This window comes from Amblyomma maculatum, chromosome 1, assembly GCF_055883805.1.
Source record: "Amblyomma maculatum isolate TAMU_Amacu chromosome 1, ASM5588380v1, whole genome shotgun sequence".
NCBI classification, from domain to species: Eukaryota; Metazoa; Arthropoda; class Arachnida; order Ixodida; family Ixodidae; genus Amblyomma; species Amblyomma maculatum.
The window spans coordinates 18,656,866-18,671,890 of NC_139344.1; the positions used below are offsets into that span (position 1 = coordinate 18,656,866).

General features: G+C 45.1%; 1 long non-coding RNA gene and 1 pseudogene across 1 annotated transcript in view; one reads left to right on the forward strand and one right to left on the reverse strand.

The window, feature by feature from the left end:
* The window catches only part of LOC146201877 (kinesin-like protein KIF11), a 184,684-nt pseudogene that overhangs the window by 55,525 nt on the left and 114,134 nt on the right, over positions 1 to 15,025 (reverse strand).
* The window catches only part of LOC146201880 (uncharacterized), a 30,616-nt gene that overhangs the window by 6,419 nt on the left and 9,172 nt on the right, over positions 1 to 15,025 (forward strand). Inside the window, exons 2-3 of the long non-coding RNA XR_014703596.1 lie at positions 5,046 to 5,247; positions 5,550 to 5,594. This is a non-coding gene — a long non-coding RNA (uncharacterized LOC146201880). The remainder of the gene's footprint in view (positions 1 to 5,045; positions 5,248 to 5,549; positions 5,595 to 15,025) is intronic.

The window sequence follows — 15,025 nt, forward strand, 5'->3', positions numbered from 1 at the left end:
AACTTGTCAACGGAGGAGGAGCGGCGGCGACGGCCGCGGAGCGCGGAGTTGACTGGCACAGAGTGTATAAAGGAGGCTATGATGCAGGTTATCAGCAAGCCACTTATTAGTAGTAAAAACCAATCCTGAAACACGGGATACATGCTCGAGTTTTATCTTTGTGAAACTAACCCATGCTTTGCTGCATGTTATGCTTTCTGAAATGCAGATATCTGGCTTCTTTATTTATTGACTAAATTTGTAGGCAGTGCATGCTTCTTGGGGCCATGTGTTAAGTGTCATGTTAAGGGGACTTGGTAAGCCCTATACTTCCCATGTATTTTTGAGCATATTGTGGTGCACTTTCTTCAACAACTGATAGAGATATTGCCAAGGGGTTGGTTTGATTTTGTTCAGTACTTTGTCGTCTATCTGCTGAACCAAAAGTATTTTATTATGAAAAAAAAAAAAAAAAAAAACGGATTATTATCACTTCTTTTCTTAAAAGACCTAATTTTAGATGACATTTTAAATATTTTTTTATCATTAAAGAAACACTATTCACTCTGCTGCTTTAATTTTGTTTCAGTATATTGCCATGTAGTCATTTAGTATGCGCCCAAAAGGTCAGCATGGTATTTATTGTAATATTGAAAATAACGGTACCAACGTAACAAAAACTCCTGTTTTTCAGAAAACTGTGTTTAAAGTAAACAATAATTTCACTCACGTTTTTCACTCAGCCACCAATTTTTTACCCATTTATTGAGTAGGAGCCAGCTGCATAGTCATCATCTTGCTCAGCTTTGTACTTCTTTTCCTGTTGTTTAGCTTCCCAGGCCTGTTTTGTTGCTTGATGTGTTGCTCTGGCAACGAAGTAAACTCAACACTGGTAGACTTCTTTTAGCCAGCGAAGTGTTATTGCCAGGATGTAGCCCGCATGTCTCAAGAACCTTAGTTCTTGCTGTATTGTCATCATTGAATGTTTAGCACCGCATCGAATGTGGCAATCTTCAATGTCTTCAGGCCCACAAAGACATTTTTTGGAGCACACTTCTACACTAAGCTATTGAACAACTCATTTGGGTTCTCAATTCGTCTGTGTAGACATTTCAACGGAAGCTCTGGCTATGAAAGCTGCCGACAAATGGGCTAAGGTGCGTCTAGGACTGGTGGCGGAAGCCTCTCTTTGTGCACAAACAGCTTGCCTTCCTGCACACTTTTGTTGTAGCACACCAGGTGCCAGGCCCATTGGATACAGACCATAGCATGGGTCCGTGTCAGATGATGCCATGTGAAAATAGGTTGCCCAAACGGTCTTCCGCAACTCTTCTAAGTTTCCAACCTTTCTCCTTATTGGTTGTTTTGGTTTGTGGGGTTTAACGTCCCAAAGCAACTCAGGCTATGAGAGACGCTTTTCCCTTACTGCCAAGCCATAGTAAGTTTGAAGTGTGTCAATGGCTATGACCGTAAGTCATCCTCTCCCTGAAAGTTTTTCCATCAGACAGGTTTCTGTCTTCTTCCCTGTTTAAACCCTCTCAATCTCATGCCCATTCCCTTCTGCACATGTCCAATACATTCAAGCTTTGTGACTTCAGTGCTGTCCCCATATGGCTTTGCTTCTTTTACCGCCAGAAACTCCTTACTATCACCATCTCAGAGGTACTTTATGTATCGCACTCCACGGCGTTCCTCACTTCTGCCGAAAATTTGCAGTGCACCTGAAACTTCCATGCCGCCACTGGTTCCATGGTAGTTCCACTGGCAAATGCTTTCGTGCTGTAGATCACTACATCCATTGTTTGAGCTGCACACGCGACAGTAATTTGCCATGACTACAACATCAAGCACTTTTCCAGTGTCAACACTGGTCGCAAAATGATGCCATTGTTGGAAGTGTGTCCCGTTTTTTGCCATCTTCTATCCAAGGCAAAAGTGATGTCTTTGTCATTGTTGTTGAGTTCCACAGCCCCTCCAGTAGCACGCACCATCGACTCCTCAGCCACAGCTTGAATATGACCTAACAGCTCTTCATTATACTAAAACTTTGTTGACAGCTTCGGGAGGTTCAGCATAGCACATAGATTACTATTCTCAGGTTGGCTTCATAGACGCCAGAAGTAGCCTTTTCAGAAGTGTGGAATTTTTGTGAGGCATCAACACTGTAGACGTTGACAACACCAAATGTTTGGCACCATTTTCTTCAAGCTACATCTCTCTGCCACATAGTTTACACGCACAACTTTGTGCTATAATTCTGATAAGTATGTGCATGTCCACAAGAGCATAACCGTTATCACACACCTGGTGTTTCTTTTACAGCAGTGCACAAAGCTTCACCCTCGAGGAGCTCATCGGGTCTGCTGCTGGCGTTCCAGGGCCTTCGGTAGAACTATTTCGTGCAGCGTCGCTTTTAAAATACTTTTGGCCTCCCCATCTTGGCCCACATAAAAAACAATTGGCAGTGGCTGAGGTCAGCTATGCTAGGATATACATAGCGAGAGGTACATTTCCCTGGCTGAGCTTGTTGTGATCACATATGTTTAGCAATGAGAGTCAGATCCTCTTCAGATTGTTTCCGTTGACTTGACTGAACTCTTCCATAGGCCTCATCTCGGCAGCTATGCTCGTTGTCACAGAAGATGCAGCACATCCACCAGAGGCAACACTATCACCACTACTTAACACGTGAAAGACATATGAAAGGCATGAAGCTGCATCCCAGAATTCTCATGGCTAACAACTTGAACACTTTTGTCAGACGGCCTTGTCATTTAGGTAAAAATCAGGAAAGTTTCATGTTTTCTGTAGATTTACGCTGTAAGAAAGTTAAAAAAAAAAGTGTGCATAAAGCGAGGCGTGTTGCTGATCGCATTGCTTTTAGATTGCTTTTTCATGTTGGTAAAATTTGTGCAGGATGAAGTGTCATACTGGAAAAGATGCAGAAAAGAATAAAAAACAAAGAAAAATCGCCTTTTTTTTTTTTAATTTTTGCTTACCCTGGTCCTCTTGAATTAATGCCTGATTTGATCTGTAAATATTGTCACTATTTACAGTTTATGCATGATACTGATGCCAAATGAAATCATGGCCCACTTTCACTTCCATAGTGGCTCACTGCACTAACACCTGATGGACAAGAAACACCACACACAGCGTGAGCTAACAACTGGTTTGGAGTTGGTTGGATGACCAACTAGGCCCAATTCTCACCATTTTCACTTCATAATTACATGACAAAGGTGTGGCACAAGTGAACTTAATTTGAGTTTTATAATTTTTTGCTAGTGTAGTATGAGCCAATAAGCAACGTCATTCACATAGATGCTGAAAGACGGGAAGAGAAATAATTTTGTGCCCCTACAAACGAAATAATAGATTGAACAAATTAATGATTCTTGTCTGTCAGGGCTGCTAGAAAATAGCCACCAAGTGCGTTATTCTAAAAGTAGCACTTAGAGCTGTGCACGGGCTTGGGCTGGCCCAAAAGCCTGTACCCGGCCCGGCCCGCGGGCCGGACTCGGGCCTCCCGGGAGCCTTTTTCCTCGGGCTCGGCCCGGACCCAGGCCAAGGTATATTTGTCTTGGGCGGGCTAGGCAGGGCTGGACACATGTAACTTTTGCGAAAATGCGAATGCGGCCATAGTGCGATAAGCAAAATGCACAGCAGTTTTTTGTGTCCTCCGCAAGCGAGAGTTTCAGAGTTCTTTCCCGGCATCGATGCACCTTTCCTCTTCGCCGACAACGCATCTTTGGTAGCAGTCGATGACCAAGCATATGCATGCAAAGGACCCACAGGTCTTGCCCGCCTTGAATTCCTATGTGTAATAGTTTTTCTGTTTGTGACCAAGCATAGAGGGTCCAGGAGTGCCACAAATGCCTCAGTTCAATGCATAACTTGTTGCATAATAAGTTAATTCTACGTATGTGCTGTCCCTCTATATATTCAGCAAATTTTTCGTTTTGAACGTGAGAACTCAACATTTCAAGATCTTAGATAAAAATTATCATCCTGAAATTATTTCCTTCTGTATCATCGCTTCAACTGCAAATAAGGAATGACTGGTCGGGCCCGGACCCTAAATCTGTGGGCCGGGCTAGGCTCAGGCCCTTTCAGTGTCGGACCGGTCCGGGCTCGGGTCTGAAGCGATGAGCCTGGGCCGGGCTTGGGCTCAAAATTTTGGCCCATTTGCTTTTGCCACCTCCTTTCTTTGACCTTAGTATTGCTGAAGCAGATCGCACAGGAACTACGAAAATTTTCTCAAGTCGGGACACTGCACTAGTAAACTAAAAAATATTTTGTACCACTGACTGGCTTCATAAAAACACTCTTCATACATTCGAATGTTGCATGAAAAAACACCCACTCAAGACACGGTTGACCGAGTGCTTGTTTCATATCCTGTGTCATGAGTGTTCTTTCTCTTGAAACTTGATGAATTATAGCTCAGCAACACGTCCTATTTAAGCTTCATCACTCCTCAGAATACCAGAGGTGCAGTATGCTTGACGTATTCCAGTGGCTTTGAAGAGCATGTTTACATTGAAAATTTTCTGCTGCCATTATCGATTTTTTATGTAAATGGATGACATCTCATATATTGTTTTCCTTGTAAGGTATCTGCCGAAGTCATTTAAAAGAATTGCTCTCTTATACATAATATACACATTTTAGAACTGCAAAAATGCCTTCTTTTGTCTTCACTGGCACTCATTGCAGCTGCAAAGTGCCTGCTAAAAAGTTGTGCACAGAATATTTGGGTCCAGGCCATTTCTGAATTTTTTTCTGAGTAGCAAATAGCTACCTCGTATAAGAATTCAGCCGATGGAGTAATATTGTGCAGAATACTGCATCAACATTTTTATATTATGCTTCAATTTCTCACATTCTCGTGGACTAAAGCTTTTTCTGAGTGGTTTGTCAACTGCATTTTTAACTACTGTTGCTATAATGTTTTTCATAATAGCTTCCTTTATCAAACCAATTGCACTTTAGGGCTTGTCACTGCCATTATTATTATCGATAAGTATCTGCTTTCAATACAGGCTTCTATACTTTACCTGCAGCCACTTTAGAATGCTCTGCCCTGTCACCACTCACTGACAAGGACAAGGTGCTGAAGAGGCAGTGCATTCTATAAATCCAGCTTCTGATTGATTCCTGCTTATCAACTACCATGCTGCCATACCCCTTGGACCTGGGTGTATTTACGCAAGCCATCACCTACCTGGGACAGCCTATGTCATGCTGAAACCCTTTTCAACTCAGGTTAGTAATCGGTTCAAAGTTTTGGTACATTTCTCACTTTGACGGTGAATTTTGTTACTGAGTATAATGTTTCATGCATCTGCAAGGCCTCTCAGGAGATGTTTAACTAAGCCTAGACCACAGCATTCTTTCGAATTAATGTGAAAAGCTTTCTTGCATTTGTAACTTGCACAATGCACCATCCTGGCTTAACTCACTGTTATGTCCTGCTCTAAGGAATATTGTATATATGTTTGGCTGTTTTCGTTCCTGTGCTGGCACTAAAAAGGCCAGAGGAACTGAATATCTATTTTTTTCTGCAGCTTGAAGACATTGGAAAATGTCTACCCAAGAATTGACTCTCAATGGCAAGTATGACGACATTGGAAAGTGTCTCCGCTGATCAGTTTCTTTTTTATTACTAATGATACGGGTAATTCTTCTCATAGATTGCTTGTTTCTGTTTACAGCTACATTAGACTTATTTCAATCATTCGGCTTGTTGAACTAGTCTCTTGTTGTTGCCTCTTAGTACACCTTATATTGTTGTTGAAAACATTTATTTGACAAAAACGAAGTTCAGATGAAGCACTGCAGGTGGAATCCTTATTTCAGGATCCCCTTTGCCAATGGCCACCCCTGTAGCTCTGACCTGGGGCACCATTTTTTTCTGGATTGCAAGTATGAGCTTACCAGGGCAGTCTCCCACTGTTCCTAGAAATTTTGTATGTCCAGGCCTGAAAGTTTGCCACTGGCGCATCCTAAAGTGGCGTGGTATGTGGTGTGGTCTCACTGCACCAAAGGCAGACCCAGTATTGATATGGGAAGATAATATTTAGCATGGTGAAAGTTAGAGAAACTATCGGTTTTATAACGAGCTTTATTGTAAGGCGAGTTCATTTGCTAGGGCTAAGTCGAGGCTTGCAGGTAGACGCCTGCAAGGTAGGCGCTGGCTCAAACAGCTGGTGCTCTGGTGCCAGATGATCTGGCGCATTGGCGCCAGGTCATCTTCTTCTTTACACTCTGAGTTAGCACCTTTCCAGGCAGTGTGGGGGAAAGGGGACTTGTCTCTGTGTTCAGAAAGTAATATTTCACCATAGGCAGAAGGCAGGGGTGTAAGGTCGGGGAAGATGTATGCTCAGTTCGTATGTCCTCAAGCTAAGCCATGCGTAGCTGCATTGCCCTCAAGCCCTCTGTGACCAGGAGCCCAAGTGATTTGGTATCCGTTGGTAGGATTTCGAGTGTACAGTGTTCAGTATAGGCATTATGGGTTTCTGGATTCCTCCTGAGAGGAGGCAACAAGCTGACATTGAGGCTGTTGTGTGATCTTGAGGTCCAGAACTGAAGTGTCTCCGTGCTGTTTGGCCAACACTATTGCAGCTGTTTCGGCCGAGTAGGGGTACTTATTTGGAAGGAGGTGCTGAAGTTGGTGTTTAGGACCACCACTGCACTTCGAGGAACACCTTATAAGACTACCTTGCACACAATTCAGAAAGTTGCTGCCAGCTCTTGTAAAGAAAGGAAATAAACTTCAAACAATAAAATAATGATGCTTCTTTGTATTTTGCTGCCTCTATACCCACTGTTTCAAACAGTACCAAGCAAAGGTTGTGGGTGGACCTCAGTTTCCAAGCCAACAATTCGTTAAGAGGACTTCATCTAGCAGGGGGAGGTGGGGTGCAGTAATCACTGATGGGGTTTATGTATGCTTTTGCTTAAGAAAAAGAAAACGGTGGAGGGGAGGTCAACAGGGCAAGGCATGAATGTTTGCTTCAAGATGGCTTTCTCTAAACTTGGAACCGATGATCCTATGAGCCAAAAACGGAAATAATACCTTTGTTACATGGGCGTTTTCAACGGCAGTTCAGTTCGCGGTCAGTTGAACTGAACAGCAGTTACCGATGTTACATGGCAGCGCCAACTGCATTTGATATCTTGACTGCAGTTCAGTTAAACTAAGGTCAGCGGTCGCAGTTGAACCAGTCAACTGACAATATGGCTGTCAGCGGACGCGCCGCATCGGAGTCGGCAGCATTTCCAACCTCTGTGCATTCTAAAATCATACGGAAGGTTTTTGCCCTGGCTAGCACAAGTCCCAGCCTGCAACTTTACCTACTCAAATGAGTGTCAAAACACAAGCGCACGAACCAGCACCAAAAAAAACGGCAATTAAGCAGCGAATTCAGACGTGCCTGAAGTGGATTGACTTGGCTCTGTGTCGAGTTCAGTTGTCACATCCTCGAAAGAGAAAACATGCGCAAAATGCATAATTCATTAATATAAAACGGAAAGTTGAGTAGTTGGTGCAACATTTTTCAGAACACTCAGTGCTGTTCTCGTCTACTCGCTTGTCCTTCGTCTGCTGTGCTCTGTGTTTTCAATAATATAAATCGTGCAAATGTTTATAAAAAGTAATTTATAATAAAAAATAAAGCAATTTGTTTTTTAAAAATTGCTTGCATATGGCGGGATCACGTAATTCTGATGGACAACTGAGTTTTGCGATATGTTCCATGTAACTACAGTCGAATGCTGTTCAGTTCGTCTGTCGAAAAGCTGAACTGTCATTTAACTGAGCGGCAGTTGAAACAGCCTGTGTAACACGAGTATGAAAAGGCGACTGCAGTAGGAAAAAATCCAAGGCAAGGTACAGGGTTGGTTAAAATTTCTCAGGCTGCTGCGAATAGCTGTGGAGCAGCTGCTTTCCACTATTGTTATGCTGCTATCAAACAAGAACCTGAACGTGTGCGCATGCGACAAGGGTATTTGCTGAGGAGAGATTTAGCCCTTTCTTTCTCACTTCCTTGCTTGACACAGCATTGAAAACAGTGCAGCGTGTGCCTTCGCTTTATCTCTTTGACTTCCGCTCATATGGCGGGGCAAACGACCCTTTTGCAACTCGCAGAATGATCACTGTCTTTTCACGTGCCATATATCTCGAATTGCTTTTTCTGCTGAAAATTTACTACATACGTATCAGGGCAGAGCATGACATGTTTGCTTGTTTTTATAAAGCACTTTGATTGCTGCATTATTGCCAGTTAGCTCTCTCGAGCTTTGTATTAAATGGATGTGTTTAGTGCATCCACACAGGTAAAGCACATGAAGCCATGCTTGTGTTGGGATGTTGGCACATCGTGCTGATTTTTCTGGAAAGTATTTTGTGCAAATGTATGCAGTTGGCTGCCACACTTATCGCGACGGAAGCCGGGCAATAGACGAAGAGGGGGAGCCAAGCACCACAGATAATCTGCTCTGGCTGCCGTTCCACCCGGGTGCCTCATGTGCTCTGAACGGCTTGTGCTAAGCTTGCTTTGTCCTCGACGCGAGTGTAGGTTCACTGGTGGTACACGGTATGAGCTACCAAGGTTATGGTTTGAGTGAGTATTTTGTTCGCCTTTCTGCTCTCAGGAGAATAAAAAACTTGTTTCGTCATACAGTCGAACCCAGATATATCGAACTCGAAGGGGCCCGCGAAATAGTTCGATATATTGATAATTCGATATACAGAAATTGGCTTCAGACACCACTTGCGATCGTGAAAAATGATGCGGTATTTGTCGTGTAGTCAACCCCCTCGCATAATGAATTGACTCCCCATTTTTGCCGCCGAGAACTTGAAAAAAAAAAAAAAAGCGTTCGGTGGCGCATCGCTCCGTTTCGACCGTCGCATCCACAGCTCATTTATTGGCAGCACGCCAAGATGCTGTGCAGCGATAACGTCAGGATGTGTTTATGTTTTGACTATACTTGTCATAAATCCTGCGGTGGCAGAGCGAACTTGGCAGAGTGACCGCGTGATGGCTTGATTGGCACAAGCCTGGTTCGATTTATCGCTCCGCGCTTGGGGTGGGGCGGGCGTAGTCCACTGCTACAAAATCATTGGCAAGTGTGATAGCTGCAAATGGCGTTTGGAGCGAACAATGCTAAAAGCCGGTGTCATCGCAGCCGACCACATGCTTTCGTTGATTCATAGATGCAAGAATGAACAACTCACAAAAAAAAATAAATCTTCCGCTTCTTAATGTCCGCAGCTGTCATAGCTTACGCTGCGCCACACGTTCAGCCCGACAAGAACAACTCTCACAAAAGAAAAAAAAATTGATGCTTTTTAAAGGTCCACTGAAATAGTCACCAAGAAGGGTAAACAGCGCCATAGCACTGATAGATATTGAACCACCCATCAGTCTCCCGCAAAAATTTTCGATTTAGCCTCTTCAACGCCAGAGATATCGGCGATTAAAAACGGCTCGTACGCCGAAAGGAGTCATAAAAAAATAAAGAATGCAAGCAAGTTCAAAGCTCTGCCCAGAAATACGTCACTTCGATGAACTTCCGGATCCCGCACGTTCGCTCACTCGCCTGCGTACTCGGGTCTACCCATTCTCGCTGAGGACGCCTGAGGAATTTGCCAGTTCGTGCAGCGTAACCGCGGTTAGCGAAACAGTGGTTAGCCCATGCTACACGGCGGACCAAACCATGGTTACACCACTAACCGCGGTTGTCGCAAACCGAGCTTGGCGACCTCGGTTTGCGTCGTTAGCCGAGGTTATGGCGGCGTCTGTTGACGGAGGCTACTCATCGGCGCTCGAGTGCGCGAAACTTATGAGCGGGTCTGCTTCACAAAGTTATTCATTTGCCCACTGTATCATGTTTAAAGATCGATGAATAGAATATGCGGTGTCTACTGTGCCACCCGACGTCTTCGATTACGGCCGACTGCTGCGTGCTGAAGCCTTGTCCTACCTGCAGTATCGTTTGAACGGCTTGTTGCTGAGCAGAACATCAAAAAATGCGCGGCCTTAGCTGTAATGAAAATGCATGAGTTTGCAACGCTTGCAGCACGGGATGCCGCAAGCAGACTGATGTATGTTGCACTTTACCGCGGTGAACGACGGCGCCGTGCGTGACCGTCCGTAGTCGTCGCTAGGCCTAAATTGTTTCGCTTGAAGCCGCGGCGGTCGGCGCTTTGGAACTGTTCAACGCTGTCGTAAATCGTCTACTTATGAAACTGCCCTATTGTGAATCCTATCCTGCCATAGTAAAAAAACCATAGGATTAATTCTGGCGACGCATTAATCGCAGAGCTAGTACGAGCAGATCGGATGAGCCGAAATGCACCAGCGGCAGCTGGCTTGCGCAGAAAGTTGCTTGTATCACGGCTATCGCTCTTACCAGCAATTTGTTGCTGGTCAGCGATCCTCACGAGGGCTTCATACTTCATATTCGGCTCAGTATTCCAGACGCCAACAAACTTTAGCTCGCTTTATTTCGGACATAAGCGCTAACGATCCGCCGTGTCGTTCGAGTATGCGGGAGGAGGGGCCACAGCAGTAGTGTTTACGGTGGTCGAGGAGGTGCTGCCATCGTGCGGTGCTTGAGCGCCTGAGGACGCGCCTGAGGAGCTCGTGCAGCGCACGAGCAGACGACTTTCGCAGCTACCGGAAGTGTGTCTGTGGCGTCATGGTTGCAGTGGCCGCAGCGAATGGCAGCTTCTAGCAAGCCTTGCCAGTCAACTCACTAGTGACTTCACGGCTTAAGGAAATATTTCCATGCGACACTGCCAAGCGACAACCTCTCTGCCCGCGAATTTCAAGAAACGCTGTTTTTAAAAATTATTAATAAATCGCTGGCTTTGATCCAAGGTGTTATACTTTGGTTAATGCTCAAATGGATTCGTTCTACACACTGAACACGTTTATCAGTGGCTTCTTGGTGACCGTTTCAGTGGACCTTTAACCTCAGTAGCCATCATAGCATACATTCAGCACGACGGCAAGAATAAACGACTCTCGCAAAAAAAAAGAAAGATATGCCGCTTTTTAGCATCTGCGGCTGCTGTATAAAGAGCCAAACACATGGAGCGAACTTTCTCTATGAACTTCATGCAGTGCGGCGGAACACCGACGCACTGTCGCAGTGCCGAACCACATGCAGCGAAAAACTGGCGGCGTCGGCAGTGTCTGCGCCCAAGTGAGAAAACGCACGACCTGGGTCCGATTCAATAACTCACTTTTCACAGTCAAGAGCAACACATAAAATAGGCAGTGTCTCAAATTGTGCCCGACAGCGCTTGTATACTGCCTCTGAGTGTACGTCCGACGCCGTAGCAACACCATACTGCAGGCGCGCCTCTCTGAACCAGGGTTTGAGCCAGTATTGAGCGGAACGTTGACAAAGCTCCCGCTTCAGCTGTATCATCAGAATAGGCAAGATCGCAAAGCTTACAGCACCTTATGGCGGGACATTCCCAAAGCAGTGCCCCCCGCTGGCGCGGCGGACGACAGTGCTCTGCCGTGCGCTTCTCCCTAGTTGTTGCTAGGCCTATTGTGTTTTGCATCGATGGTACAGTAGTACATGAAGCGTGCTATGAAATTCTTTCGTGCTATAGTAAATGGTCTACTCATGCAACTGCCTAACTTTCAATCCCATTCTCTAACAATAAAAACAAAATATGATTAACTTCGGCTCCACCTTTTAGCGAAGGCTACGTGCAAGCGGACTGGAGCAGCCGTGCCGCAAGGGCGGCAGCTGGTTATGAGCAGAACCTTGCTTTTATCGCAGCGGTCCCTTCTATATCAGCCACTCGGTACGGCTCAGCGATCCTCAGGAAGAATTCAGTATTGAACATCACTTATTATTTATGGGAACAAATTTTAGCCCACTTTTCTAAAGTTTTGCGTATTGTCGGCACGCATGACTCGGAGCTGCAGCTGGCGTGGAGCGGCAGCAAGTGCTGCCATCTCACAGTGGTCACGCCCAGGAGCAGCCGTTCGCCTGGCCGCCGGTGAAAATATCTGACCCGGCTTGATAGCCGGCGAACGGCCGCCAGGCGGCTGGTCGCAAGGTTTGTCGCGGGAAAATCGCTCCATGTGGGCCGGCCTTAAGCTTGTGTGCGTTCAGCACGCCCACACGAGACACTCATCGCACGTCAGCCGCCGCGCGCAGAGCGTTCACAACACACACTGGAGATGCGTCTGCGCACCGTCCAATGCGTGGTGCAGAGTTCGATATATCGAACGACCGGTGAAATTGAGTTCGATATACGACGTGGCTTTCCTATACTTTTACATAGGATTTTCAAAGGGATAGTCTATGAGTTCGATATATCTAAAATTTGAAATATCCGGTTTCGATATATCCATGTTCGACTGTATTTCCAGAAACAAAAGGGGCCGATGTATGCATTTTAGGACGCGCCGTCATCTCGTCAAATTCTTAAAATATGCAAGGCGCTCTTCAACCTGTCTGCTATTTTAGATTTTACACTTCTTTTCGAAAGGAGCAATTTATTCATTCTTGCTGCAGAGGCTTAATGGGGGTATCTGTGATCACCTGTCTTTGCTCTGATACATTTGCATTTGGTAATGCCTTCTGGCTGTCCACATCTCCGTGCTCAAGTTTGTTGCATAGTGCTCAGAAAAGGAACGACTCATTTCACACCTAGCCAGTCATATGCTTTCTTAATTTATATGCACAGCTCCCCTAACAGTAAACTTTTACTTCTGCGTTGTCACTTTCGTTCTGTGCAGGAAAACTTTGTACCGTATGTAAGGCTGCGGCAGTTCATTTCTTAACGTTTCAGCGCGCACGCTGGAGAAAGCGACGCAGATGGAAGGTCCGAGCAGCTTTCAGGTGGCGGCCCAGCCGATTGCACAATCTCGGCCGCTGCACTGCACCTCCTCGCCACTGTAGACTAATGAGAAAAGGCACGCTGACTTGCGTGCATCTCACCACACTGACCTGGCCCTCCTCACTCCTTGTCCTTGAGGAGGCCAAGAGTGCAGCCTATTTCTTCGAGAAATTTTTGGGCTTCTCTAGTGAACCGGAGGGGGGGAGCAAAGCTTTGGCAGAGCTATGCTGTTTCCACTCCTCCTCCTCCGCTTCTCGAGAATTCGACAACAATTATTTGAGCGTGCACCGCGCGGCGATCGCTGGTTCTGGCTTAGCCAAGCTACGATAGCGGCAGCGGCAGGCGCTGGCTTAGAAGTCGTGAAGGGAGCTGTGAGCTCATGTTGCTGATAGTGCGCCAGCTCGTGGAGCTGCACTTTGTTTGCAGTCAGCCTCTCTTGTAGTATAGTCAACTCTGTCTTTTGTAAATAAGCTTTCCGCACTTTGTGTTTGTGTTATTTAAAGTTAATTTTAGTCTTTTTACTTCAAGTGCGTCGTCCTTCGTCTTACTATGTGTGCGAACTACGCGTCACCTGCCAAATCTATGAGCACCTTGAGGAGGTGCCAAAAAACTCAGAAAGAAGGCAACGAGCCTGACCTTTTACTCCGTATATGGCCCAGGTAACATCTTTGAGGAGAGCATGTGTATTCATGACGATGTTTGCTCTCGTAATGCAAGGAGTGCCTGCGGTAAAAGTTTTGAAGTGGACATGTTCAATGCTTATGTATAGTTCATTGTTTCTCTCTTGAGCTTGTCAGTTAGAAATTGTTCTTTGGCAGGGTATTGCTTCCACTTAAGATCATCGTCATGGTCATATTTCCCTTTTTTATACTGTTAAACTGCCATCATATGTATTTTCAATGAGCAGTACAAGAGTGACGACGCAGAATAAGCGGTTAACTGTCACGGATGCTGTGCAAAGAAAGGTAAGAAGGTTGGCGTATGGCTGCATTGGCGCAAATTGAGTCGCTCTATTCCCAAACAGTACTAACTGGCTTGAATGCCGACGTGCCAATAGCACGATGCCAATACCTACTGCAAACACATCTCAACAAATACTGGTAATCACAGATATTGACTATATACCTTTGCAGCAGTGACGAATACATTGATTCGCTCAATGAGAAGTGTAGGACCTAAAATCCAGGGACAGATTGAAGAGCATCTCGCTTAATTTCAAGAATTAAGCAACACGTCAGTGGGTCGGGAAATTTATTCGTTGGCCTCTTGTTTTCTGATAATATGGCAAAATACTTACTTAATTCATGTGAGTGCACAAAGGCTACTGTGAATGCTGAAAACATAGTACGTTGTTCCCTAACAATAAACTTCACCTCCATGTTTACAAAAATACAGACGATCGAGGTGGCCCTGCAGTCATCTGTGATCACATGGTAGGCAAAAAGCAGAGGAGCGGCACTGTGGCCAAGCTTGTCAAGAGCGTGTTATTGTGATGTGCAGGCACCTTTTTAGCAGACTAAATAACCATGTGCTCAGGGGGTTTACATGACCGACAAAAGTCAAACCAGGTACCATTTTATTAGGAGGTCACTTGTTGCTTCATGCATGAATAGTTATGCGGGTGTGCATCCTTTTGTAAAAAAAGGAAAGGCAAGAAACAAAGGGGTGATTGTATCATTATTCTTTTTTACAAAGTCTACAATACAGTAAAATTAAGCAAAACGATGCAGCAGCAATAAACAAGTAAAAATGTAGAAATGCACTGCTAAATGTTTTAAACAAAGGCCGCACATGACGCTGCAATAATAATAAAGCAATATAATATAGAGACCAAATTTTTATGGCATTTTTTCCTTGCTAATGATGCACAAGACATTCCTGTGTAGGGATCTCCACGTGGTTTTCGTCTAGGATCGCTAAGTAATTTATGATTCATTTTACTTTCTTCACCTGTTTCGGTTTCAGTTTCAGCAGCCGAGCTCCTGTTGTGTCGTCACAGTCAGGTCGCGCGCGAGATTTAAAAAACAAAAAACAGCTCTATAATCTCTTTCACTCTTCACTTGTTGGGATGCCTGTTCTTGAGACGGGGTGGCTTTAGCGTTGTAGCGAATTCAAACAACAGAGGAACGAATATATCGCTGTTTTTCTCATTCCGCCTTTCACTTA